The sequence below is a fragment of the Pseudorca crassidens genome, chromosome 11, assembly GCF_039906515.1.
Source record: "Pseudorca crassidens isolate mPseCra1 chromosome 11, mPseCra1.hap1, whole genome shotgun sequence".
Lineage (NCBI taxonomy): Eukaryota > Metazoa > Chordata > Mammalia > Artiodactyla > Delphinidae > Pseudorca > Pseudorca crassidens.
This window is the reverse complement of record NC_090306.1, coordinates 78492070-78518268: the sequence shown is the minus strand read 5'-3', so window position 1 is coordinate 78518268 and position 26199 is coordinate 78492070. Positions and strand designations below refer to the sequence as shown.

The 26199-nt window shown below is 40.4% G+C and overlaps 2 long non-coding RNA genes across 2 annotated transcripts in view; one reads left to right on the top strand and one right to left on the bottom strand.

Annotated features, from left to right (window-relative positions):
• Positions 1 to 26199, top strand: part of LOC137202265 (uncharacterized) — a 359901-nt gene that overhangs the window by 163510 nt on the left and 170192 nt on the right. The window lies entirely within an intron of this gene.
• LOC137202985 (uncharacterized) overlaps positions 16574 to 26199 on the bottom strand; it is a 56016-nt gene continuing 46390 nt past the window's right edge. Inside the window, exon 3 of the long non-coding RNA XR_010932830.1 lies at positions 16574 to 18672. This is a non-coding gene — a long non-coding RNA (uncharacterized lncRNA). The remainder of the gene's footprint in view (positions 18673 to 26199) is intronic.

Genomic DNA, 26199 nt, shown 5'->3' with positions numbered 1-26199 from the left:
TACATTTTCCCCTCATTTAAACTAAAGAAAAAAAAAAGTGAAAAGAGGGGGAAAAGCCAATAAGCCAGCTGGTTTAACTTCTCTTTTTACATATTTTCCATTGCAGTCCTCTCTTAGTTATAAAGTCTTTCTTAACCAGTTTACTGCTTTTCATTTGGCTGAAATTTTTCAATTTTTTCTGCATTAAAAAAATGCAGAATGAAAGGTTGAGTAGATTGTGACTTTGTTCTCTGTGTCTCTCTCTCCTCTATCCATCCCCCTACCACTCTCTCTCTCTCTCTCTTTCTCTCTCTCTCTCTCTCTCACACACACACACACACACACACACACACACACACACACACACTATCCAACTGTGTTTGGTTAAAACCAGTTTCTGATAACAGAAACAGGATCTCTGCTCTTTCTGAGAAACAAAGCCCATCTTTCTTGAGGTGCAGAAAATATTAGATGTTACTCCCCACGCCCCCTGCCCGCCAGTGTCACACACTCCCTTCCCTGTCTACTGCAAGCAGGGCTTCCTAAGGAGTAAGAACAGCTGCTGCGCCACAATAGTTCCTTACAGAGCCAGTAAATAGACAAGGCCTCATTTTCTTGACCTTCTCTACCTCTGCTCCATCCTCAGAATGAGTGTTTTGAGTCTGGGCTGTGAGGGGGAAGGGAAGGAGGATAAGGGAGGCTCCTTTTTCACTTTGCCTTTCTCTGTCCTTAAAAATAAAAGAGAGACGTGTTCATTGGGAAATTTTGCTTAGTAATTTTGTTCCCAGTCTTAAAAACAACCAAAAAACTACGTTGTGTGATGTGTGTGTGCGTGTGAATGCGTGCGTGTGTGCGTGTGTGTATGTGTTTCACAATTTCATCTTAAGAGGAGTTGCTTCATAAAAGAGGCCACTTTCTTTCGGAGGCTGGGCGATTTGCTCAGTGGAGGAGAAGCTCGCTGGCATTGTTCTAGCAGGTCACTGCACTTGGACAAGCCAGCCAATGAGGGGGACTTTGAACACTGGTAGCAGTTCAGCATTTCCAAGTGGGTAAAAATAATGTTAGCTCCTTCAAAGAAGCAAGTAGGAATCCATATGCTCTGTTCAGCTCTCAGACAAGGACCACCCAATAACGCCTTTCACCATGTAATAAAGGAGCATTTCTTCCTACAGGGGCATTTCTTCTTACCAGGTTGGGAGCGTTTTATCTGCACAAAGCTCCAATGTGACCCTGGCTTGGTGGCTGCGAACTGCATTCTGGAAGCGCCAGTCACCCCAATCCACTGCCATACAAGCTTCCAACAGAGCAGCCCGATGCGATGGATCCTTTCTTTTTTGAAAAAGTCAGCGCGTGAGAAATAAATCAAAGCTTCGAGGCTTGCCTGCTAGGCTGCCCCTGTGTATGGAGCTCAAAGGCGATGCTGCTTGCCCTCGCCCCCTCACTAACAAAAGACCCACTAATCCTGATTCCCTTACACAAAAGCAAAGTGTAAAACCAGCCTGGGGACTGGAAATAAAATGAATGCTGCAGGAGCAGCTGGCACATTAATGCCCCCGAAACACTAGCTGGCACCTCACCCTGAAACCCAATCACCCTGTCGCGGTGGGGACTGGGGAGGGATTTAGTTTTGCTACAACACAATGAACTATATATTTAACAAATAAATACAGTTTTGGCAGAGTGTAGGCATCGTTAGCCAGCAAATGATTTACACATTCACTGTAACTCTCTGTACACCTTCCATCCTCAGCCCCACCTCCCCACCCTGGAGTAAAAGCTGGGGAAATAAGTGAACGCCCACAAATGCATAAAAAGCATAAAAAGAATGGCTGTGTCCCAACTCTACAATCAAATATTACTTCCCCTTCTGATGAGCCACTGCCTGAACAACCCTCGGTAATTTTATTTGCATTTCCTGAAGTCTTGAATCTTGCCTTATAGCTGTGGCTTTGCCTTTTCTCAAAGTAAACCCAGACCAAACTTCTGGGAAATCTAGGTACCAAATCTTCAGGGCAGGTTAGGTAAAGAGTTGTGTTTAGAGAGCTATATAGTCTTCTTTGATTGCGTTAGTGTCAATGTCCGCTGATTCTTTGGGACCAAGGATGAACAAGGTTGAGGAACACAGCCAGCTTTTTCTAGTACCTCAGCCACATCCCATGCTGGGAATTCACAGCTGCTGTGTGGAGGCTCAGGGGAGATTTATTGGGAAAGAATAAGTTTTAGTTAATTCCAACAGCTCAGTGAAGTCACATGCGACTCTCACCCAAGAGTCCAGATGCTCTCTCTAAGGGAGAGAGAACTGTGAGGGAAAAGTGAGAGGAATATGCTGAAAGCAGGAAAAAAGAGTGATGGAAGGGAAAGAACATTCACTTGGGATTCAGGCTGCAAACAGGGAAAATCCCAGAGAAAGAAACTCTTCTCTTTTTCTGAATGTTGCTCCCAGCTCCCATGGCTCAAAGCCGCTCATAATTGAGGTCTGAATTGGAGAGCTTCCCAAGGCTGCTGAGTGTGATCACACTTAATTTCAAGTAGCAAAGTCCATTTCATCCCATATTTTCACACTGACAGGGTGAACCTGAATAATAGCTATTGAGGCTGGTTTTTGAATGACTTGCCTGGCCGATAAGAATGTTACTTTTTCAAAACATAATGTATTTAATAGTTCAGAAACATCCTTTTGCTGATCCCAGAATCATCTCAGGAATTCTGTCAAGTGTAGCTCTTTGAAGTGCTGGTCCCAAAAGGATGATTGTCTCCCAGTGTTCCCTCCCAGGTCTAGCTCACTGTGTCTCTACTGGGATGTTTCACCCCGGCCCAGCCTAAGCCCTGTCAAAATCTGTCTTCTTTTCAATTCCCTGATACCTTGGTTTCAGAGCCTAACTTGATTTTCTTTGTCTTCCTAGAATCTGACCAATCTTTCTCTGTGTTTCATTGGTTTTGTTTCCTCTTTCAGATCTCTGAATCGGAGTAATTTCCCAAGGTTTGATTTCTGGTTGTATCACAGGATGCTTGTGCCCAGTGAAGCCTGACTCTCCAGGGACCCAAGATGGCAGAGTAGTTCCAGGTTTCATGTCAAGACAGAGACAGAACAACTTTCCAGAGGAAAACAAGAGGCCATCTCCTCTCAGTCATTTTAGGAGCTTCCCAATGGACTTGTCCAATCTCATTGCCTAGATTTGTATCCCAGGCACATTCCTAACAGAGATAGGAATGACCATTATTAGCTTAGACTAATGAGGATCCACCTTGTGGATCTGGGTACAACTTGGAGTGAAGCTCATGGCTGAGAGGGGGTAGGGTGATAAGGGAACCAAATAAGAATTCAGTTAGGAAGGTCGAAGTGGTTGGGAACCCACTGTGTCTACTACACTGCTTTTCTTCATCTTGCCTTGGAAACTCATGGACTCCAAAGATTTTAATCACCTCAGTGCAGATGAATCTCATCACTGCCTTTGGCCAAGACCCCTCTTAATTTCTAATTACACATTCACGTTCGATGTTGTTACTTCTAATGCAACCATGTAGTTGAAATTCAACTTCCCTTTCTTCTTACCCACTTCCCTCAAATTCTGTCCTCTTGATCTCCTAGTCTCTGTTTATGGTGGCACCATTCTCCTTATCATGTAGGCATCCTCTTCATTGCCTCCCTTCCCCCAGTCTATGGTAAATTAGTCACCAAGTCCTGTTGATTCTTCTTTGGAGGGATTTCTCTCATTCCTCTCTTTCTTCCCATTTGCTGAAACCAGGTGTCTCTTCTTTTAGTCTCCACGTTGTAAACAGACACCACATGTCTTCGAAGCCAACATTTCAGTCATACCATCCCTTTACTAAAAAAATCTTTATTCCTGTTATCTAATTTAGCACAAATTCCTTAGCCTCATATTCAGATTGGCCTTCCTCAATCTGATTCCAACCTGTCTTTTCAGATATTTCTCCTACTACTTATGAACCCTTCACCAACCATAAAGTTCCTCTCATGGTCTTTCTAAACACATCTTGTAATTAGAAAGAGATGAGGTAAATTTGGTTCTACAGCTTGCCACTTGGTAGCTGCAAATTACCTTGCTTTTGGGAGCCTCAGATTTTTAATCTATAATACGATGTTTAGATGAGGCATAAATAAGAATAAGAATACTCTTAGGCTGTTTACTACTCTGGCATATTTAATAAGAATGATCATCTCTGTACTCATAAGTGTATTGGTCAATGCATTAATTATCTATGGCTGCATAACAAATTACCTCAAAAACCTAATGGCTGAAAACAATATTTATCTCACAGTTTCTATAGGTCATGAACCTAGACGTGGCTTAGCTCATGATTTGGCTCCAGATTTTTTAATGAGGTTTCACTCAAGTTGTTGGCTGGGACTGAAGTTTCATCTAAAGTCTCAGCTGAGATGGGGGATTTACTTCCAAGCTCAGTCGTGTGGTGTTGGCAGGTCTGGGTCCCACACCACATGAGCCTCTACACAGGGCTGTCTCATAACATAACAATGACTTTCTCCAGGATGACTGATCCAAGAGAGAGCATGAGAAAGTACACCCAAGATGAAAGCCACATTTTTTTATAACCTAATTTCGGAAGGACATTCTGTCAATTCTGCTACAATCTGTTCATTAAAAGTGAACCAATAAGTCCAGCCCATACTTAAAGGGAGGAGATGATACAAGGGCATGAATACCAATGGGCAGGAATCACTGGTGGCCATCTTAGAGGGTACCTACCATAGTCAGGGACTCTTGGTTGACAGAAGGTTAACTCAAGTTACTATAAGAAAGTAGGAAATTTATTGGAAGAATATAGAAGCATCCTATAAAATTGAAGAAAAGCATGTAGAAACAAAGGGTCTCAGGAACTCCTTATAGTGCATCAACCATCCCTTCTCTAACATTTTCTTTACATTAGTTCTAGAACATCACAGCCTGCTTGTTTTCTCTCCTACTCATTGAGATGGTTATTCTCAGATTTCTTTACTAATTTTTTTCTTTTTCCTTCTTTTTAAATGTTGAAGTGCCTCAGGGATTAGGCTTCAAACCACTTCTCTGTTCTATCTAAACCCACTCCTTAGGAAATGTCATATAACCTCATGTTTTAAATGGCATTTATATATTAAATAATTTCTTTATTAGTTAAGATAATGCTAGCTGCTATAACAAATTCTAATTAAGCCTGGTAGACATCTACTTCTAACTGACAGAAAGTCCAGAGTGGGTGTTCTTTTTTTTTTTTGCGGCTCAGCAGCCATGGCTCACGGGCCCAGCCGCTCCGCGACATGTGGGATCTTCCCGGACCGGGGCATGAACCCGTGTCCCCTGCATCGGCAGGCGGACTCTCAACCACTGCGCCACCAGGGAAGCCCCAGAGTGGGTGTTCTTGATCAGTGGATAGCACTCCTCAGAGTGGAGATTTAGGCTTCTTCCATTTTGTGGTTCTGCTCTCTTTAACTTAACACAGCTTTTAAAGTTGTCATATTTGTTTGTAAGAAGCTAGAAGAAGATGAAAGAGTATGAAGGCTCAGGCACAATAGATTTTTATGGGCCAGGCCTGGAATTGTATCTATCATTTTCATTCATATGTATGGCTAGAATTGTCATATGATTAGATTAAATTGGAAAGGTGGTTGGAAATTTTAATCCAGATCTGAACCCAGGAAGAAAAGCAGGTTTGGGGATGAGTCTCTAATCACACTCATAATTTTTTGTCTTTTTACCTGTTGCTGGAAACTTTCTTTCTTCTTTTAACTCCTGACTCACTTATCTACTTGCCTAGTTGGCATCAACCTGGGTAACATGCTACAAACTATGTGACTAGAAAGGAAAAGTAATTTATCTTTTGGAATTTCAGTTTCAAATACCCTAGAGAAGACTCTTACTGGCCCTGGTGGGTCACCTGACTGCTGTTTCCTGTGGCCAGGAAAATGGGATGTACTGATTGGTCTTGCCCACTCTGACTAAGAAGATGGAAAGTGAATGAATTGGAGGTAGCCACTGGAACAGTTTCTGTGAGCTGGGCAGATGCCACAATTTGTGCCTTCCTCTCAAAGTAACTGATGCTGATACAAAGCGTAGAAGTTGAGGTCAATATTGCTAAAGCATAGACTTTAACTCATCAAGTTCATCGGGCTTGTGTGACATCATATAGCAAACACTGTGACATTAATTAAATCAAATTAATTAACGAATTAATTCAGTGTTTATTAAGGCCCTGCTACATACAAGGCCCTGTGTGCGATGCATAGAGTACTCTTAGAGGCAGGGAATACAGCAGGCACTCAGAAACTACACCTAAATCACTGTCATATTCTTGTGACTGGGAGATTCTTTTCCTCTGGACAGGAGACTGTCCTGCTTGACTTCACCTTAGCACCAGGACTCAGTCTAATCAGCGCCATCACTGGAATCTTTGAGGGGGTTCTGCCGGTGATTCTTAGATTCTACTACTGGGAAGAGCAACAAAACTAAGATTTCTGTCAGTGTGGGAGGTGAAACGTCATGCAGTGTTTCCTGGCTCTTTATCTGTGAAGATTGCTGAGGAGAATCTTATTTCAAACCTATTTCCTCCAAAAGAGTGAAGAATAAGCTGCACTTATTTATAGTTGTTTGAAACAGTATCTCCCGTATCTCAACTTGGCCACCCTCCCCCCACCCGCCCCCGAAACGGTGATCTGGGAGGTGGATGGGTTAGGGTTCTGGATCTCAAGCTGATTGCAAATTGATCCTCCCTCCCCCAGAAGCATTTCAGCTGCAGGCATTGAACTGATCAGGTGAAGCACATTCTCCTTTCCAATGATACCTTAAGGATGTGGTTCTCAAAGTGGGGTTCTGCAGAACAATAGGATCAGCGTCGCCTATAAACGTGTTAGAAATGCAAACTCTTGGGTCCCCCCTCAGACTTGCTGAATCAGAAGCTCTGGGATTAAGGCTCAGCCGATGGTGTTTTAACAAGTCTCTCCCTTTCCCCCAACCCCCACCAGATGACAGGGTGTCAGCTGAAGTTTTTAGAATGATTTTAGGTGTTCTGTTCCACAGAAGTGATTTTTCTGATGATGGATAAAATGGAAACTTGACCTTTCCTTGGCTCTACATTTCTGATGATATTTTCTCCAAAAATTGCAGTGCTGGTATCCAGTCAATATCTTATTTATAATAATGACTCTCTTCCTATATGAGAACGAGGAAATACATTTGAGCATTGGATGTGTGTGGTTTACGTTTTGCTTGGCTTGTTCAGCCTGAGATATATACATATATATATATATATACCAAAGCCAAAAACAAAACTACCCTTTCTGAATAAAGGAGAATGAGACCATTATAATCCTAGATCCTCTGGTGACCACTTAAATTTTCCAAATTACATTTGCATAGATATTCGTATGGAGAAAAAGGAAAGAAAGAAAAGGATATCATCTCAGATAATTGGAAGCTGGCTAAAATCATGGAGTATGATGGGAATCACATTACTCCCAGGACTGCTGCTTTAAAACTGATCAGGGATCTGGATGAAGAATTTGTTTTTCACTATTATTTCAGTGCATTTGTTTCCACAAAACTAATGCTGCCAGCAGAGTCCCTAAGTGATAGGACTCTAGCACTTGTTCTATTTATGACTACTTTATAACCAATAATCGAAAGCTGGTGTGTTGGCTTCTTGTACTAAAGGGCTTTAAAAAATGTCAGGTGCAAAGCTTTAAATTCACTATTCAAGTCCTGGTTAATAAACCATGGTGTTTCAGTGATTGCCTTCAAACAATCTTCTATCTCTAGCAGCCAAGTATCAGTGGTGAGACTGATCAGTGGGTTGCTGAATTACAATGTAGGCGGAATTCAAAACTTCATCAAATTCCTCAAGTAAAAGTACTCATAAAATTTATTGAGATAGTTTACATTTTTTGTACTAAGTTTTCAAGCTATGATGTGTATTTCACACCCCTATCGCAGCTCAGTTCAGATAAGCCACGTTCAAATGCTCAGGAGCCATATGTGGCTAGTGACTGCCATATTGGACAGCACAGGTGTGGGCTATAAAGCCAAGCAGGCCAATTAGCATTGCAGCAGCAAGTTGATTTGATAATTCATGTAAGGAGAGTGCAAAGGCGCCCTTACTTGAGCAAGTGAATGAGTAGGAGACTCAACACTCCTAAGGTTCCTACTCTTCCTTTCCCACCAGCTCTACCTTAACCTACTCCTAAGGATTCTTCAGGTACTCTCCATGAGAGGTTGGCTGGCGGAGAAGAAAATATTGAGTCTGGTTTCCAGATAACTGTACACACTATGGGTTGGTGGCAGCTGGAAGGGGACTGCAGTGGTTGCAGGGGTAGCCCTGGAGGAAAATGGCAAAGAGAAACTCACTGGGCAGACCTGCAGGTGACAGATCTGATTTCCAACTTTCCCTGAAAGGAAACATGTCACTTGAGGACTGATAGTTGGCAACCAGTGTTGCCAGTATACCAGTATGTGTTGCCTGCTGTATCAGCAAGAGATGACCTCAGCCTGGAGTTGACCAATCTGCAGAAGGTTAAAGAGAAATGATGCATCATTCAGGTAGCTCTTCTCTACCTGAAGTCTGCAATTTAGGTCCTTTAGAGTCCAGTAATTCGAAGCTTTGTTGGGATGGAAGCCAACTACTTCTACATCCCAGGCTAAAGCAGTTTAGCTAGTAGCATCCTGAGCAGGAGATTGCCACACTCACGTGGTGGGCCCCCAGCAAGGTGGGATTTAGGTTGTTGTCTTCTGACTTGAGACCTTTGTTTCAAATGGATTCAAGGTACCTGCCCTTCTTTTGAGGATTTGGGAATGACAGAGCACAGAGGCTAGGTGAAAGAACGTCTCTGGACTTAAAAACTATGTCTAGATACAATATTTGACTGTGGCTACCTGCACAGAAACTTACCAACAGCAAATGGATAGGAAGTCTACTAAGCTTTTAAGAGAACTGTACAGCCAAAGAAACCCTGAGCCTATCTGAAATAGCTTGTGCCTGTAAAACTCCTTAAGTAAACTTCCAGACCCCTAAACCCAGGCCACCTGGAAGTGGGCTGCTGAAGCTAGGTAACCTCAAGTGTTATAGGCTGAATGTTCATGTCCCCTCAAAGCTAATATGTTGAAGCCCTAACATCCAGCATGATGTTATTTGGAGGTGGGGCCTTTGGGAGGTGACTAGGTTTTTTTAATTTAAAAAAATTTTTTGTAAATGATTTATTTTGGTCATACCGCGCGGGATGCGGGATCCTAGTTCCCCGACCAGGGATTGAACCTGTGCCCCCTGCAGTGGAAGAGTGGAGTCCAAACTGCTGGACCATCAGGGAAGTCTGGGAGATGACTGGGTTTAGATGAGGGTAAGGTCCCCATAACAGGACAGTGTCCTTATAAAAAGAGGAAGCTGCCCCTTGTCCCCTAGCCCTCTTGCCCCCCCTACCACCCTGTGAGAACACAGCTGGAAGGGAGCCATCTGTAAGCCAGGAAGAGCCCTCACCAGAAACTGACCATGCTGGCATCTTGATCTTGGACTTCCCAGCTTCCAGAAATGTGAGAAGTAAATGTTGTTTAAACTACCCAGTCTATGATATTTTGTAATGACACCCCAAGCTAAGACACCAAGGAAAGAAATAGCCTACAATGTCTACCTCACCTGTAGTTGCGATAGATAATGGACAAAGAAAAACTTTCTGGAGTAACCAGTGTTGGAGTCTTAGGGGACAATGCATCAAAGGAACACCCTCAGGGATTAGAACCATGGGCTGTCAGCTGGGTCAACACTCAACCTCCCATTGCCACGGTCCTGTCACGGGTGTGCTGTTTCTGCCCTGCAGAATTTGCTCATTGCTGGGGAACTGTAACAGCTGTGTTTCCCCTTTTTGTTCTTCCCCCAGAGTTCCTTATTGCAATTTCCCTATTCCCTCCACTACCATTTTATATTTGGTTTAATGGGAGTAATAACTTATCTTTTAGTTTGTAGCAGCCACATCTGAACCCAACAGAGAGGAAAGTACACAGAGATTCTAGGCTTTAAGCAACGTGTAGTAAACAGATGAAACTTGTTCCATGCATGGGAATGAGTACCTAGATATGTTTGGGTAGCTTGGAGGTTGGAGTCCACTACTTGCTTCCCAATAGCCATTCCTCTCTTCCTCCTTAGTATTGAAACCCTGGGCCATGGCCAAGCTCAGTGGTATAGGATAGGAATAAACCCTGTAGAAATTAAAGTGTTTGTAATAGTTATTCACATATTATTGAGATCATAATTAATTCATTTTTCTTTTCAGTGAAGTAATAGCTATGAAATTGTTCAAGGGAAAATTGTGGTAGTTGTAGAATGGGCTTTTTAATTCATCAGCTGTCAGCAAATTTAGTGGAAAACCCAGTGAGTTTCTAAATGTCCAGTAGCGTCTGACCAATTGTTTGTCACGTCTGTAAATGCTATTGGTAACAAATATTCTTCCATTGCAAGATGTTTGGTTCCACTGAATCTCCCAGATGGAATCTGGGTATAAGTTGGGTTACTCCAGTTACCAGGATTCCAAAATGAGTCTGTTTCAGTGTTGAGATCAGAACTCAATAATTTTTTTTCGATTCTGTCATGGATCCTCAAATCATACACACTGATATATTTAGGGAACTTAGTGACTATCCTTATCCCCATAATATTCATGTAATATTGGCATAATTCAGTAGAAAAAATATCTCTTTGTCACCCTTTAATCTCAAAAACAAAGAGATATTGAGACAGAGCAGATTGTCTTAAAGAGATACTGTCTCCTTCTTAGTGCAAGAATCCACTAATAGCCTCGGTTAAGCAGACTGTTGTCATGAAAATGGAGTGTGAAAACAGCCACATAGTTGGTCTGCTTTCCATTTTCTTAACATTAAACATTAGATTTTCAACATATGGACTTAAAATACCGACGTCAGCCTAAAAGTAGAATTTCTCTTTTGTTTCTTACATAGATACCCATTTAAGAAGGATGTTTTTCCAAGGAATCCCTGCCCTGAGTATAGGGCTCAGTTTTACACACATACTTTCCCACATGTGATCCTGAATAGGCTGCTGAATGATAAGATGATAAGATGAACAAAAGCAATACCAGAAGGTTGCTTTTCTTTCTTTCTCTTTTTTAAAAAAAAGGAACAAAAGGTTTATTGTGCAGGCCTCCAAATGACAAAATACCTTACTAAAAATGCAAGTTCGAAGCTAGTTGATGTTTCACTGCTGTTTAAAAGCTCTTTCCAAGCTTAGATTAACGCATTGATAATTGAAAACTATCTGGACATGTTATATGTTCTAGATATTAATCTGAGGCTTTCAGGAGTCCCTATACCTTCAGACCTTCACGCTAGCTAAGCTGCCTTAAATCCTTTCTGGAAGAAGGAGGGGTATAAATAAACCCATTGGTTGAATTAAATTAAATAAATACAGTTGTTCCACATTCGTTGAGACAGCTTTCAATCTAGAGAGTATTTGTTCCTGTTATCTAATCAGCCTCATTAAAGATGCAGCTGCCCAGAGCAGCTTTATGAGAGTGATATACCCTGAAATAATCCAAATGAAATGATTTCTTAGGGCAGTGTTAAAGAGCTTCCAGATAACTTTACAATGCCATGAACCGAAAGCATAAGGTTCATTTTGCTGTTGCCTTTTTCTGTGTAAAAAGATGGAATTTGTTTTTTCTGGAGAGATGTTTACCATAAGATGGTTTGCTTACATTTTCATGTGAACATAAACATCTCCCAACTGCAGAATTTCAAACAGATATCAAAGGAAGGCTATGCCATTAAAACTAATGTTTGTCATCACATAAACTACCAGAATCGATGGCCATTGTGATTGGCAGTGGATTTTCTGGGACTTGTACCATTTTAGTGACTACGGAGGGTTGAGTTTGGGTACTTTGAATGCATGGCTAAACTGGGGATGTACAACTGTCCTGAACACTTAATTGTATAAGGTGTTTCTCCAGGTAGTTTGTTTAAAATGAGTTTCCAAGGCTCGTAACCACTGGGCTCAGATCTCAAATGCTTATGAGGCCTGTTGTGTTTCAGGAGTAGATGTAATCAAACTCTGGCTTGTCCTTTTTCCTACCCTGCTTTTGAAAAAAAAAATTCCTTGCGCTGCTTCTTTTAGTTTGTTCCCTTGCTTTAGAATTTATATTAACCATCATCCTAGAGTATAATTTTAAATTTCAAAGAAGGATTTGGATTTGAAAGCAGTTTTTTGATTTCCCCCACATTTGGTCTGGGTGGTGATTGTATTAAATCAGGCTTTTATGGAAACGCTATCATTAAAAACTTCTCATAGTCTCTAGGGACAGGATTTGGAAACCCGACACAGGCCTTTCTGATTAGGGGTATGAGAACTCCCACTTGTTACGAATGGTTTTGTTTTGGTTTTGATTTATAATAACTCCCAGCTAATGGTCCTGCTTTACAGCTATTTAAAGAAATTCTAAACTAAAATTGTAAAAGAACTAGATGAAAAACATTAACAAAAAACATTAACACAACCAATACATTTGTGCCCCACCCCCAGCAGTGCACAATCCTTCAAACCTTTCTCCTTGTGCTTCTACCCTTTGATTTGTCCTCCCTCCTCACCCTCAGGGGGCCTGGCCATTTCTCTGGGCTCTAGAATCTTGCATCTGCTTCCTTTCATTCTTTCTCCCATGATCCTCCAGGCCCTCAGTTCTGTTCTGTCCTCCCACTAACTTTTCTTGAGTTTTCCATTGCCTGATCTTCCTCTGGGCTGCTCTACCATCCTTCTCTTCATTTCCCTTTGGCCTAAATCTCAGAGGCCTGTTTTCCTTGCCTTCCTGTTCATTCTGCTGTTAGTCAGAAGGCACCTCTTAACCTTGGAGGGATTTTTGTTTTTGGGGGTTTTTTTTCCTGAAATTAGTTCAAATTTGGGCAAATCTTTTTCTGGAACTTTCAGAGCAGGAATTTCTTAGCAGAGCAAACACCAGAGCATAAGATGCTGTGTTTCAGAAGGAATTGTTCTGGGTTAAGGGTGATAACTAAACATGCCCTTCCCCACTATAAGCTATGAAAACTAGGTAAATAGATACAGGAGGTAGATGGGAGATCAAAATATTAGCTATTGCTAATAAAGCTGGACTGGAGCCCCTGACTTGCCCTGAGGTCAGAACCAAGTTCCACCTTAAATTGTCCCTTCTGGTCACTGGAAGAGCAGCCAGACAATGGAGAATGTGGAGAACTTTCACCACGTGCCTCTTAGCAAGGAGGAGGCACAAATGAGGGTCTGCTGAGAACTCTTGTTCTGCAACCTTGGCGATGCCCCTCTAATCTTGTTCCCTCCTGGAACATTATGGCGAATGCAAGTGCACAGTGAATGCTGATGCTCGGTTCCTAATTTTATCCATTAGATCAAATCATGTGTAAGAATTAATTTAAATTAATCCATCCCTTTACCTAACAATTTTTAGAAAATACATCTTTATACAATTCAAAACATTTTTATAAAATTATGACTGAACACCTGATAACTTTTTGAGCACCAAGGACACAAAATGAATTGGACATGGACGACTTTGGCCAACAAGGTACAGGTACAGGAAAATTAATTATACATAATTATATGAAAAAATATTGTTATCTAGGAGTCTTGTATGAAAAGTCCTCCTGGGGGAGGGCCATCTTTGTTTCATAAGTACTTTCATAAATCACTTTTGGCAAAATAGATAGGTTTTGTAAAGCTTGAAGCTGATGGAATTTGGAGGGCCCTTTTTGAGAGAATATAAAATTATTAATTCAAAATCAGATTCAAAAGTGACTAACTAGAATGAGAATAGAAACCACAGAAAAATTACTAAAAATTACTGCTTCATTTTGCCACCTGATCTACCTAGAATACTCTATAACCTAGAATACTCTATAATTCCTAGTGACTCCCAGAACTCATTGGGAGTGTGGAAGTGGGGCCTGAAGCTTAACTGTCACTGGCTTCAGGGTAGATCTGCTCTGGGGCGAATTTCCAGAGCTTGAGAGTTGGTTGGATCATGACTTCAAATAATAGAGGAGTAACTTTGCAAAAATGGGAGGGGTACGGTAGAGCTCTGTGCACTGTGACTGCTCTCCACACCTCCACAAATCTTCAGGAAAAATTGCAGAAATCACATTAGGTCTATTGTGTTTGTGTTTCTTATGAAAATGGGTGAAAAGTTACTTCTGTGTCTTGGTTGGTGTGGAATCAAAAAAGAGTTGAGAAGTGAATTGACATATAAGTTATCTACATTGCAGTATCTTAAATGCCGTGATCTTTTTCTGAACTATGTCAGCTTATAATGTATAACAGTATATAACCCAAACCTTGCCAAAATATATTGTAAGGATGTTTGCATTTGTATCTGGTATTGGATTAATTTATGCCATATTATCTCTCAAACTGAAAATATCTAAAATCATATATTTTTTTCTGAAGCCTTCTCATGCATTTCAGGCCTCAATTAATGGCACTTATATCCATGCCATCTATCCAAACCAGAATCCAAAGTTACCAAGTCTTGTCCATTGCACTAATGATATTTCACATTTAAGTCTTATTCTCCTTTTCCCTTTCTTAACCAGTGAGTACCCTTTTAAAGAGCCCTACTGTCTGCTAAGATGATGTCATTCATTCCTAAGATGATGAAGGGTGCCTACAGTAGACAGAATAATGCACCTCCACCAAGGCATCTATATCTTAGTCCCTGCAACCTGTGAATAGGTTACCTTACATGGCAAAAGGGACTTTGTAGATGTGATTAAGGATACAGACCTTGAGATGGAGAGACTATCTTGATTTTCTGGGTGGGTCCAATGTAATCACAAGGGTCCTGATAGGGAGGCATGAGGCTCATATTAAAAAGACAAGGAAATGCGACTCTGGAAACAGAGAAAGAAGGAGAGAAGTAGGGATGAGGAAAAGGGAGATTTTGAAGATGCTACACTGCTGGCTTTGAAGATTGGAGGAAGAGGCCACCAGGCAAGGAATGTAGACAGCTTCCAAAACCTGAAAAAGGCAACAAAACAGAATTTCCCCTAGAGCCTCTAGAAGCAACACAACTCCAACAAACTTTAATTTTAGCCCAGTAAGATCCGTTTTGGACTTCTGACTTCCAGAACTATAGAATGATGAATTTGTATTGTTTTAAGCCACTGTGTTTGTGTTAATTTGTTATGGTAGTAATGAGAAACTGTTACAGTGACAATAATTCATTCTTTGCCACTGTGGTCAAAATGGCCCATTCATCAGCCTGCAGTATTGAAAAAAGCAACATTGTAAAAACAGAAAAAAAACGTAATCACTATAACCTTCACTTTTCTTTTCCTTGAGGCTTTTCTCTTTGTGTAACCCAGAATCTCAGGAATCAATCTAGAACAAAAAGCCCAGTGCTTCTTGGAAACCCCCAGTGGCAAGAGAGAGGGGGACTCTGATCCACCAGAGATGGGCTGTGGGTTTCACAATATCTCAGTGAAAACCTGTGAAGTTTGGTACACAAGTACCTATTGCTGTGATTATGGCCTTACTGGGCCAGGGCCTTGATGATTCAGGTGAGAATGATCTCGGTCTCTCCAAGGGGCAAGCCATTTACCAAACACTGTCATATTTACATCAGGAGATGCCTCTAGCCTTAGCCACTCTGTGCCAGAACCCCAAGCCCTAACTTTGAGGTTTTATCACTAGTCTAGACATCCTTTCCCTAAGAGGGAGCCCTTTTTTGGTTCCTTTTACTGCCAAGAGACCTTAACTGAGGTTAAGGTCCGTGACCATTAATGATCCCAATCCATTAATGATATCAAAAATCCATTTAATCTTCAAGGAAAATGGTTGGGATCACACCCTTTTTTATTTCTAAGGAGGTAATATGGTCCAGTGCAAAATTTCCCCTTGTGACCAGCTGTCTACATTGGGGATATTGGGAAGAGACAAGAGACATTTCCACCTTCCCTAGAGAAATAGGTGCACGTTCCCCTTATCTTACATAATTGTCCAGAAGTAGCAACAGCAAGTTACCAGGAAACCAATTTTCAATATTATGGAAGAAACAACTAGTCTGCTTCAGACTAGTCACTGAAAGAACAAAACATTATAAGAGTTTAAAAAGCTGAGTAGCATGCTCAGGAAGAGACGTATGCCACACGAAGTACCAGTCACTTCCATAACTTGAAGTCTGGTCATCGCCACAGTTCCAAGGAGCTGTCGCCGTGCATGTGTCCTCGGGGTTTTTCTGCCTTTAGAAATAGTGAACTGGCAGAATCACCACCCACAAATACTCCAGTTTCTTTATAGACGATGACTATCAAGAGCTGTATTTGAAATGGTCTTTTGGCAATTTGAAAACTGACTTTTAAACTGTAAGTTCATTGACTGTTACCTTCTGCTTTTTTAGAAGCATATCCAGCTGTCTGGGGTGCCCTGATTCTGTTAAACATTCCCTGTTATTCTGGTTTATTTTTATTTTACAGATATTTTAAATTTGGGCTCTAATGATGAGAGAACAAATCTATTTTTATATTTTCACCAAAATCTATCCTTTATCATAAATTTCTATCCCAGGCTTTCCTCTAGGCAAAAGTAAACAAAGATACAAATAAAATCCTTAACAATTTTAAAGAAATTTATTGAAAACATTCTGTCTTCCAGGCACCAGGCCAGGTGCCAAAAATAGAAAAATGACTTAAACTTAGCCCCTTTTCTAGAGAAGCTCTCATTTTAATGGTGGAGAAAAGCATGTCACCACCATAAAGTACAGAACCATTCAATTGATATTGGAATTCCTACTTTGTGTAAGCCTCTGTAGTTTCAAAAATAAACACAACAGACATGAAGGCTGCCCACATGTAGCTTAGAGTCTGGCGAGGAGAGCAGCCTATGAACTAATTTTCACAAGTATAACCAATGTCTCGATGGAAAACCAAAGCACTGTATGGAAATGCTTAACAGAGTCACCACTTCAAATTTGAAGGGCAGGACCAATATTAGTTTGGAGAGAGTGGTGACAGTTGGGCGTGGGGTGCGTGAAGCGGCAGAGGGAAGATTCCGACGTAGCAGGTAGCAAAAGGTCTTGAGGCTAGAAAGAGTATGAAGTGCCTGGAAAACTAAAGGCATGTTAGGGCTGGAATAAAGAGGAGTAGGGGAGGAAGGCTGCATGGGTTATGTTTTAAAGTCTTAAGAGTAGACGAAATCTCAAGGATAAAGATATGTCAACATTAAGAACTTTTTTTTAAAACAATAAAACAGTTGTGCACTTTCATATGCATTGTTTTAGATACTTGTTAATTCAGTAAACACTTACTAAATGCTCATTATGTGCCATCTCTCTGCTAGGCACTGAGAATGGAAAAGATGTATAGGCAGGGTCTCCCTCTATATTAAGTGGTTTGTATCATGATGGAGGCAGATACAAGATAAGATAAAAACCAGAGATGAGGAAACGATCCTATGTTCATACTATGTTAAGAAGAGGTACAATTCTTACGCAGCTATTCTGAGATTTCTGGCCCAAATCACGCCTGAAAATAATAAGGGAGTGCTGAATGGCAGTAGAACTCCAATCTGGTTACACATCTGGACCTGGGCAGGTTTTACTATTGCAGGTGCCTGAGTTACTTCCTAGATCTAGTGGATTTCAACCTGTGGAGCTGAGACCCAAGAATCTAGAATCTTAAAAAGCACCCCAGTGATTGTGTGTATATTCTGCAAATAGCATCCTGGAACGACTGAGGCAGAGCATGACCTGTGAGGTCACAGTAACATTTACGAAAATGTGTGCTGCAGGCTGTTAATAGATGACATTTGAAAAAAGGATTGAATGGTGTAATGGGTCAAATTGTGTCCCCACCCCTCCCAAATTCATAGGTAAGTAAGTCCTAATTCTCAGTGCCTCAGAATGTGACCTTATTTGGAGATGGTTTTATGAAGTTATAAAGTTTAAATGAAGTCATTAGTGTAGACCCTATTCCAATATCAAAAGGGGATGTTTGGGCACAGACAGATATACAGGGAGAACACGATGTGAACATGAAGATGGCATCTATAAGCCAAGGAGGGAGGTCTGGAATATCCTTCCCTCACAGCCCTCAGAAGGAACCAACCCTGCCCACGCCTTCATCTTGGCCTCCTAGCCTCCAGAACTGTGAGACAAAAAATTTCTGTTGTTTAAACCACACAGTTTTTGGTATTTTCTTACGGCAGCTCTAGCAAACTAATATAAGCGGTTAAATAAATTTTGGAAATTCGGAGTTAAAGAGAGTTAAATCGGTTTTTCTGCTGCAGGGCCCTCAGAAGCTCAGATGCTAATCTCACATGCTAATGTGACCCAGGGCCTTCTGAGAGAGGACGGAGTCTGCATCTCATTTCAAATTTGATAACAGAGTGCTTTTCATTTGTTGCAGAGTATTTCAGGAGACTGGTGTTATGTGGTTCTGACGCAGGGAAATGTTGGGCTCTTTTCTCTTGAGGAAGTAGTCATGCTGTGGGTCTCAGAACTGCAGAAAGGTCAGCCTCATGGAGCTTTGCTGCTTTCAGTAAATAAGGGCGGGGGTGAAAATTTTTGAATGCCTTCATTCAAATCCATCACACCTCCTGGAAAAAGCCAGCTCCCAGGGAAGGGATTACTGGAAATTATCAGAAACGATCTCTCTTGATCCATGAATCTTTTGATTCCTGCTATTTTACATCAGCGATGCTGGAAGCAGCCTGTGGAAAGGAAAAAAACCAAGAAGTTCTAAGTTGTCTGCCTTCATGGGAACAGTTCAGGGAGTGCAGCAGAAAAGTGGGCAAGGGTGACTCTATCAAATTGAACACACCACTTCACATTTGTCTTCCAAGCCCTCCATTTATTCCTATTGTTGTTCACTCATACCTTGCCAACACTGTGATCCCATCTTTGTTGAAAGGGAACATTGGGAGAGAAATGGACCATTGTTATTGTGAATGGATAAAAAAAATAAGACTGCAAAAATTTAACTTGCATTATTTTAGTTATTAAACACAGAGCAAGGGAAATGTGAACTAGATGAGTCCAGTCTTTTTAAATTTTTGCAAAATTGCAGTACTTCAATTTCTTATTTCTCCCGTGTGTTTTACATTATTTAAGGCTAGACTTATACATATGAAAGTTTTAGGCTTGATATTTGCTCTACAGTCATGACAAAGGTTTGTGACTATACCCCGTGAAAAGTTGAGATCATGCAAACAAAACATTCATAAATCTTCATTTCATATTTGTAAGCCACTATTTACAAACACTACCCACCCATCACAGTTCATTTCAGCTCCCTTTTAACACCCCTGCAGGCTGGTGATCTAAATCATTCAATGTTTGCCTCCAATCTCAACACTTCCCCATAACCAGTGCTCATCAAACAAAAGCAGTACCCGCTTCACACAAAAGTGCAGTTTCTTTGGCTCAGCTTCCAGAGTTGCTGACTTATTAGGGCTGGCTAAGTTGGAAAAATCTATATTTTTAATAGGCATTCCAGGTGGAGCTAATGATCAGCTCGATTTGAGAATTAAAACTACTCCCTTGGCATTTACCATATACTGCCTTATGCTGTTAGGGAGCCTTCTTCATCTGGGATCATACCTTCCTTAACTGAATTAAATTTTTAAAATTTAAAGAGTATATTTTATTGCTGGAAAATTATTTTAATGCTACTTTTTCATCTCTTGAAGTGTGCTTTTTATTCTTTGTTAGAGTGGTTTTCTGTCTCCTCCAGAAGTTTTATTTTAGCAGAAGAATATTCACCTTGGTGTGTGGATTATTATTCCTCCATCTAAGTCCCCTTGGGGTGTTCGTTATCTTCACTGCTGACCCCTGGTTCTAATTGCCTGGGTTAGCATGGAGGAACCTTGAGTTGCAGGAACGGAGGGAGATACATCACTACTACCTCAGCTGTCATGAGGCAGTCACTTTTACACAAAGCTGCAAGGTGGTCGATCACCCTCAAAGTCAGAGAGTACCTGAGCCCATCTGTCCAGCTCTGTCCAAACTTCTCCAAAGCAAAGAAGACCAGCAGGTGCACTTAAGGTCATCCCTCAAGCTACCACACTGCACTTTAAGGGTTCACAGATCCCCCAGGGCCGCATTCTATCCAAGAAGCTTGGTGCTCTGACTCTTGTTGCCGGTTCATCATTGCTGTTGCATGGAAATCAGCTCAGCACTAGCTCTCTCCAGCTGGACTCCCACAAATGAGAGGTCTTGCATGCATCCTCCAGACCCCCTCTGTCACCCTGCCCCAAAGATGCTATGCTTAAGATAGGTAGCTGGAAGTTGATTAGAATTAGAATGCGGCGGGGAGAGGTAAGAGAGGGGGTAGCAGGGTGGGTGCTCGGGCCACCATTTTCCCAGAATTATTGAACTTTCCATCTGTATTATATCTTATTTCTCTAGCTAAGGGGTTTTAAATATATATTATGAAAGCTGAGATGGTAATAACCTCCACATAAAATTGGCATTGAAATCACAGATACCACCATTGCACACTTTCTGTCCCAGGCACCTGGCTGAGTGTTTTATATTGTTAATGCCAAATGAGATAATACAACTTAGCACGTTACCAGGCACAGGTGGGTGCTCCATACATGCCAGTTGTTCTCCTCTGTTCTTGCTTTTAGCTGCTGACCTCAGTGAGGGCAGATGCTGTCTTGCACATTTTTACAGTCCCTCCTCCCCTCCATACTTTACACCCTACCTTGCATAGAGGCACTCAACTTATTTTTTGGTTGACTAGCTGAATAGATGATATGCTTCCAAATGGCAGTTTCCTATTTTCTCTGCACTTGGTCAAATCCACTAATTTTACATGTTTCTAAAAGCCCTAGCTAAAATTCACTTCTTTTGCAGAACTGCATGTAGTCGCTCTCCTCTGATAGACTCTCACTACACACTTTATAGGTATTTATCCCCAGTTCTACCTCATATTCAAGTTATTCATGCATATGAACGTAGATTCCTTACTAGAATCCATACAGTTTTTTGCTGCAAATCAAGGACTGTTCTGTATCTGAAATTCCTTCTTTTGAAACCCTGCCCCTAAAACCTGAGAGAATTGTCACAGGAAACCAGAGTTAGAGGAATCCTTTCTTCATTTCTTTGAGAGAAAAAGCTGTCAAATTGGGAATGGATCATGTGAAGCATGTCCACTGAGGGTGGATGTGCAGGGAAAATATGGTAGAACATCCTGGTTAAAATGTTGTGGTGACCTACCTTAGGCATCTTGTTCTGTCGCGAGTACTTTTTTATTTTTTATATTTCTTGGCATTAAAATAGTAATGTAAATTTTATTTTTTAAATTTATTTTTATTAACACCTTTATTAGAGTATAATTGTTTTACAATGGTGTGTTAGTTTCTGCTTTATAACAAAGTGAATCAGCCATGCACATACATATATCCCCATATCTCCTCCCTCTTGTGTCTCCCTCCCACCTCCCTATCCCACAACTCTAGGTGGTCACAAAGCACCGAACTGATCTCCCTGTGCTATGGGGCTGCTTCCCACTAGCTATCTATTTTACATCTGGTAGTGTATATATGTCCATGCCACTCTCTCACTTCGTCCAGCTTACACTTCCCCCAACCCGTGTCCTCAAGTCCATTCTTTATGTCTGCATCTTTATTCCTGTGCTGCCCCTAAGGTTCTCTGCACGTCCGGAGCCTGTGCTCTGCAGCGGGGGAGGCCACAGCAGTGAGAGGCCCGCATGCCGCAAAGAAAAAAATAAATAAAGGTGAACACATGTGTGTGGGTTTATCGCTGGGCTTTCTATCCTGTTCCACTGATCTATATTTCTATTTTGGTGCCAGTACCATACTGTCTTGATTACTGTAGCTTTGTAGTATAGTCTGAAGTCTGCAAGCCTGATTCCTCCAGCTCCGTTTTTCTTTCTCAAGATTGCTTTGACTATTTGGAGTCTTTTGTGTTTCCATTCAAATTGTGAAAATTTTTGTTCTAGTTCTGTGAAAAATGCCATTGGTAGTTTGATAGGGATTGCATTGAATCTGTAGATTGCTTTGGGTAGTATAGCCATTTTCACAATGTTGAGTCCTCCAATCCAAGAACATAGTATATCTCTCCATCTGTTTGTATCATCTTTAATTTCTTTCATCAGTGTCTTATAATTTTCTGCATACAGATCTTTTGTCTCCTTAGGTACATTTATTCCTAGGTATTTTATTCTTTTTGTTGCAGTGGTAAATGGGAGTGTTTTCTTAATTTCGCTTTCAAATTTTTAATCATTCGTGTATAGGAATGCAAGAGATTTCTGTGGATTAATTTTTGTATCCTGCTACTTTACCAAATTCATTGATGAGCTCTAGTAGTTTTCTGGTAGCATCTTTAGGATTCTCTATGTATAGTATGATGTCATCTGCAAACAATGACAGTTTTACTTCTTTTCCGATTTGGATTCCTTTTATTTCTTTTTCTTCTCTGATTGCCATGGCTAAAAATTCCAAAACTGTTGAACAATAGTGATGAGAGTAGGCAACCTTGTCTTGTTCCTGATATTAGGGGAAATGCTTTCAGTTTTTCACCATTGAGAATGATGTTGGCTGTGGGTTTGTCATATATGGCCTTTATTATGTTGAGGTAAGTTCCCTCTATGCCTACTTTCTGGAGGGTTTTTATCATAAGTGGGTGTTGAATTTTTCGAAAGCTTTCTCTGCATCTATTTAGATGATCATATGGTTTTTCTCCTTCAATTTGTTAATATGGTGTATAACATTGATCGATTTGCATATACTGAAGAATCCTTGCATTCCTTTGATAAACCCTACTTGATCATGGTGTATGAGCCTTTAATATGCTGTTGGATTCTGGTTGCTAGTATTTTGTTGAGGATTTTTGCATCTATGTTCATCAGTGATATTGGCTTGTAGTTTTCTTTCTTTGTGACATCTTTGTCTGGTTTTGGTATCAGGGTGATGGTGGCTTCGTAATGTGAGTTGGGGAGTGTTCCTCCCTCTGCTATATTATGGAAGAGTTTGAGAAGGATAGATGTTATCTCTTCTCTACATGTTTGATAGAATTCGCCTGTGAAGCCATCTGGTCCTGGGCTTTTGTTTGTTGGAAGATTTTTAATCACATTCTCAATTTCAGTGCTTGTTATTGGTCTGTTTAAATTTTCTGTTTCTTCCTGGTTCAGTCTCAGAAGGTTGTGCTTTTCTAAGATTTTGTCCATTTCTTCCAGGTTGTCCATTTTATTGACATACAGTTGCTTGTAGTAATCTCTCATGATCCTTTGTATTTCTGAAGTGTCAGTTGTCACTTCTCCTTTTTCATTTATAATTCTATTGATTTTTCTTCTCCCTTTTTTCTTGGTGAGCCTGGCTAATGGTTTATCAATTTTGTTTATCTTCTCAAAGAACCAGCTTTTATTTTTATTGATCTTTGCTATTGTTTCCTTCATTTCTTTTTCATTTGTTTCTGATCTGATCTTTATGATTTCTTTCCTTCTGCTAACTTTGGGGTTTTTTTGTTCTTTCTCTAATTGCTTTAGGTGTAAGGTTAGGTTGTTTATTTGAGATGTTTCTTGTTTCTTGAGGTAGGCTTGTATTGCTATAAACTTGCCACTTAGAACTGCTTTTGCTGCATCACATAGGTTTTGGGTCGTCGTGTTTTCATTGTCATTTGTTTCTAGGTATTTTTTGATTTCCTCTTTGATTTCTTCAGTGATCTCTTGGTTATTTAGTAGTGTATTGTTTAGCCTCCATGTGTTTGTACTTCTTACAGATTTTTTCCTGTAATTGATATCTAGTCTCATAATGTTGTTGTTGGAAAAGATACTTGATACGATTTCAGTTTTCTTAAATTTACCAAGGCTTGATTTGTGACCCAAGGTATGATCTATCCTGGAGATTGTTCCATGAGCACTTGAGAAAAATGTGTATTCTGTTGTTTTTGGATGGAATGTCCTATAAATATCAATAAGTCCATCTTGTTTAATGTGTCTCTTAAAGCTTGTGTTTCCTTATTTATTTTCATTTTGGATGATCTGTCCATTGGTGAAAGTGGAGTGTTGAAGTCCCCTACTATTATTGTGTTACTGTCGATTTCCCCTTTTATAGCTGTTAGCATTTGCCTTATGTATTGAGGTGCTCCTATGTTGGGTACATAAATATTTACAGTTGTTATATCTTCTTCTTGAATTGATCCCTTGATCATTATGTACTGTCCTTTGTCTCTTGTAATAGTCTTTATTTTAAAGTCTTTTTTGTCTGATATGAGAATTGCTACTCTAGCTTTCTTTTGATTTCCATTTGCATGGAATATCTTTTTCCATCCCCTCACTTTCAGTCTAGGTCTGAAGTGGGTCTTTTATAGACAGTATATATACAGGTCTTGTTTTTTGTATCCATTCAGCCAGTCTGTGTCTTTTGGTTGGAGCATTTAATCCATTTACATTTAAGGTAGTTACCGATATGTATGTTCCCATTACCATTTTTTTAATTGTTTTGGGTTCATTATTGTACATCTTTTCCTTCTCTTGTGTTTCTTGACTAGAGAAGTTCCTTTAGCATTTGTTGTAAAGCTGGTTTGGTGGTGCTGAATTCTCTTAGCTTTTGCTTGTCTGTAAAGCTTTTGATTTCTCCGTCGAATCTGAATGAGATCCTTGCTGGGTAGAGTAATCTTGGTTGTAGTTTTTCCCTTTCATCACTTTAAATATGTCCTGACATGCCTTCTGGCTTGCAGTGTTTCTGCTGAAGGGTAAGCTTTTAACCTTATGAGGATTCCCTTGTACGTTATTTGTTGTTTTTCCCTTGCTGCTTTTAATATTTTTTCTTTGTATTTAATTTTTGATAGATTGATTAAAATGTGTCTTGGTGTGTTTCTCCTTGGATTTATCCTGATGGGACTCTCTGCGCTTTCTGGACTTGATTGACTATTTCCTTTCCCATATTAGGGATGTTTTCAACTATAATCTCTTCAAATATATTCTCAGTCCCTTTCTTTTTCTCTTCTTCTTCTGTGACCCCTAAATTTGAATGCTGGTGCATTTAATATTGTCCCAGAGATCTCTGAGGCTGTCCTCAATTCTTTTCATTTTTTTTTTCTATATTCTGCTGTGTGATAGTTATTTCCACTATTTTATCTTCTAGGTCACTTATCCGTTCTTTTGCCTCAGTTATTCTGCTATTGATTCCTTCTAGAGAATTTTTAATTTAATTTGTTGTGTTGTTCATCATTCTTTGTTTGCTCTTTATGTCTTCTACATCCTTGTTAAACATTTCTTATATTTTTCTTCATTCTATTTCCACAATTTTGGATCATATTTACTCTCATTACTCTGAATTCTTTTTCAGGTAGACTGCCTATTTCCTCTTCATTTGTTTGGTCTGCTGGGTTTTTACCTTGCTCCTTCATCTGCTGTGTGTTTCTCTGTCTTCTCATTTTGCTTAACTTACTGTGTTTGGGGTCTCCTTTTTGCAGGCTGCAGGTTCGTAGTTCCCGTTTTTGGTGTCTGTCCCCAGTGGGTAAGCTTGTTACAGTGGGTTTTGTAGGCTTCCTGTTGGAGGGGACTGGTGCCTGTGTTCTGGTGGATGAGGCTAGTTCTTGTCTTTCTGGTGGGCAGGACCACGTCTGGTGGTGTGTTTTGGGGTGTCTGACCTTATTATGATTTTAGGCAGCCTCTATGCTAATCGGTGGGGTTGTGTTCCTGTCTTGCTAGTTGTTTGGCAATAGTTGTCCAGCACTGTAGCTTGCTTGTCATTGAGTGGAGCTGGCTCTTAGTGTTGAGATGGAGATCTCTGGGAGAGCTTTCACCATTTGATAATAAGTGGAGCTGGGAGATCTCTGGTGGACCATTGTCTCTGAACTCGGCTCTCCCACCTCAGAGGCACGGGCCTGACACCTGGCCAGAGCACCAAGACCCTGTCAGCCACACGGCTCAGAAGAAGAGGGAGAAGGAAAGAAAGAAACAAACAAACAAACAAAATAAAATAAATTTTTTAAATAAAAAACAATTTAAAAAAAGATTATAAAGTGATTAAAAAGGAAGGAAAGATAGAAAGAGAGCAACCAAACCAAAAACAAATCCACCAATGATAACAAGTGCTAAACACTATACTAAAACAAAAAACCAACAAACAAAAAACAGACAGAACCGTGAGATAAATGGTAAAAGGAAAGCTATACAGACAAAATCACACAAAGTCCACCCCCTCAATTTCGGGATGATTCGTTGTCTATTCAGGTATTCCACAGATGCAGGGTACATCAGGTTG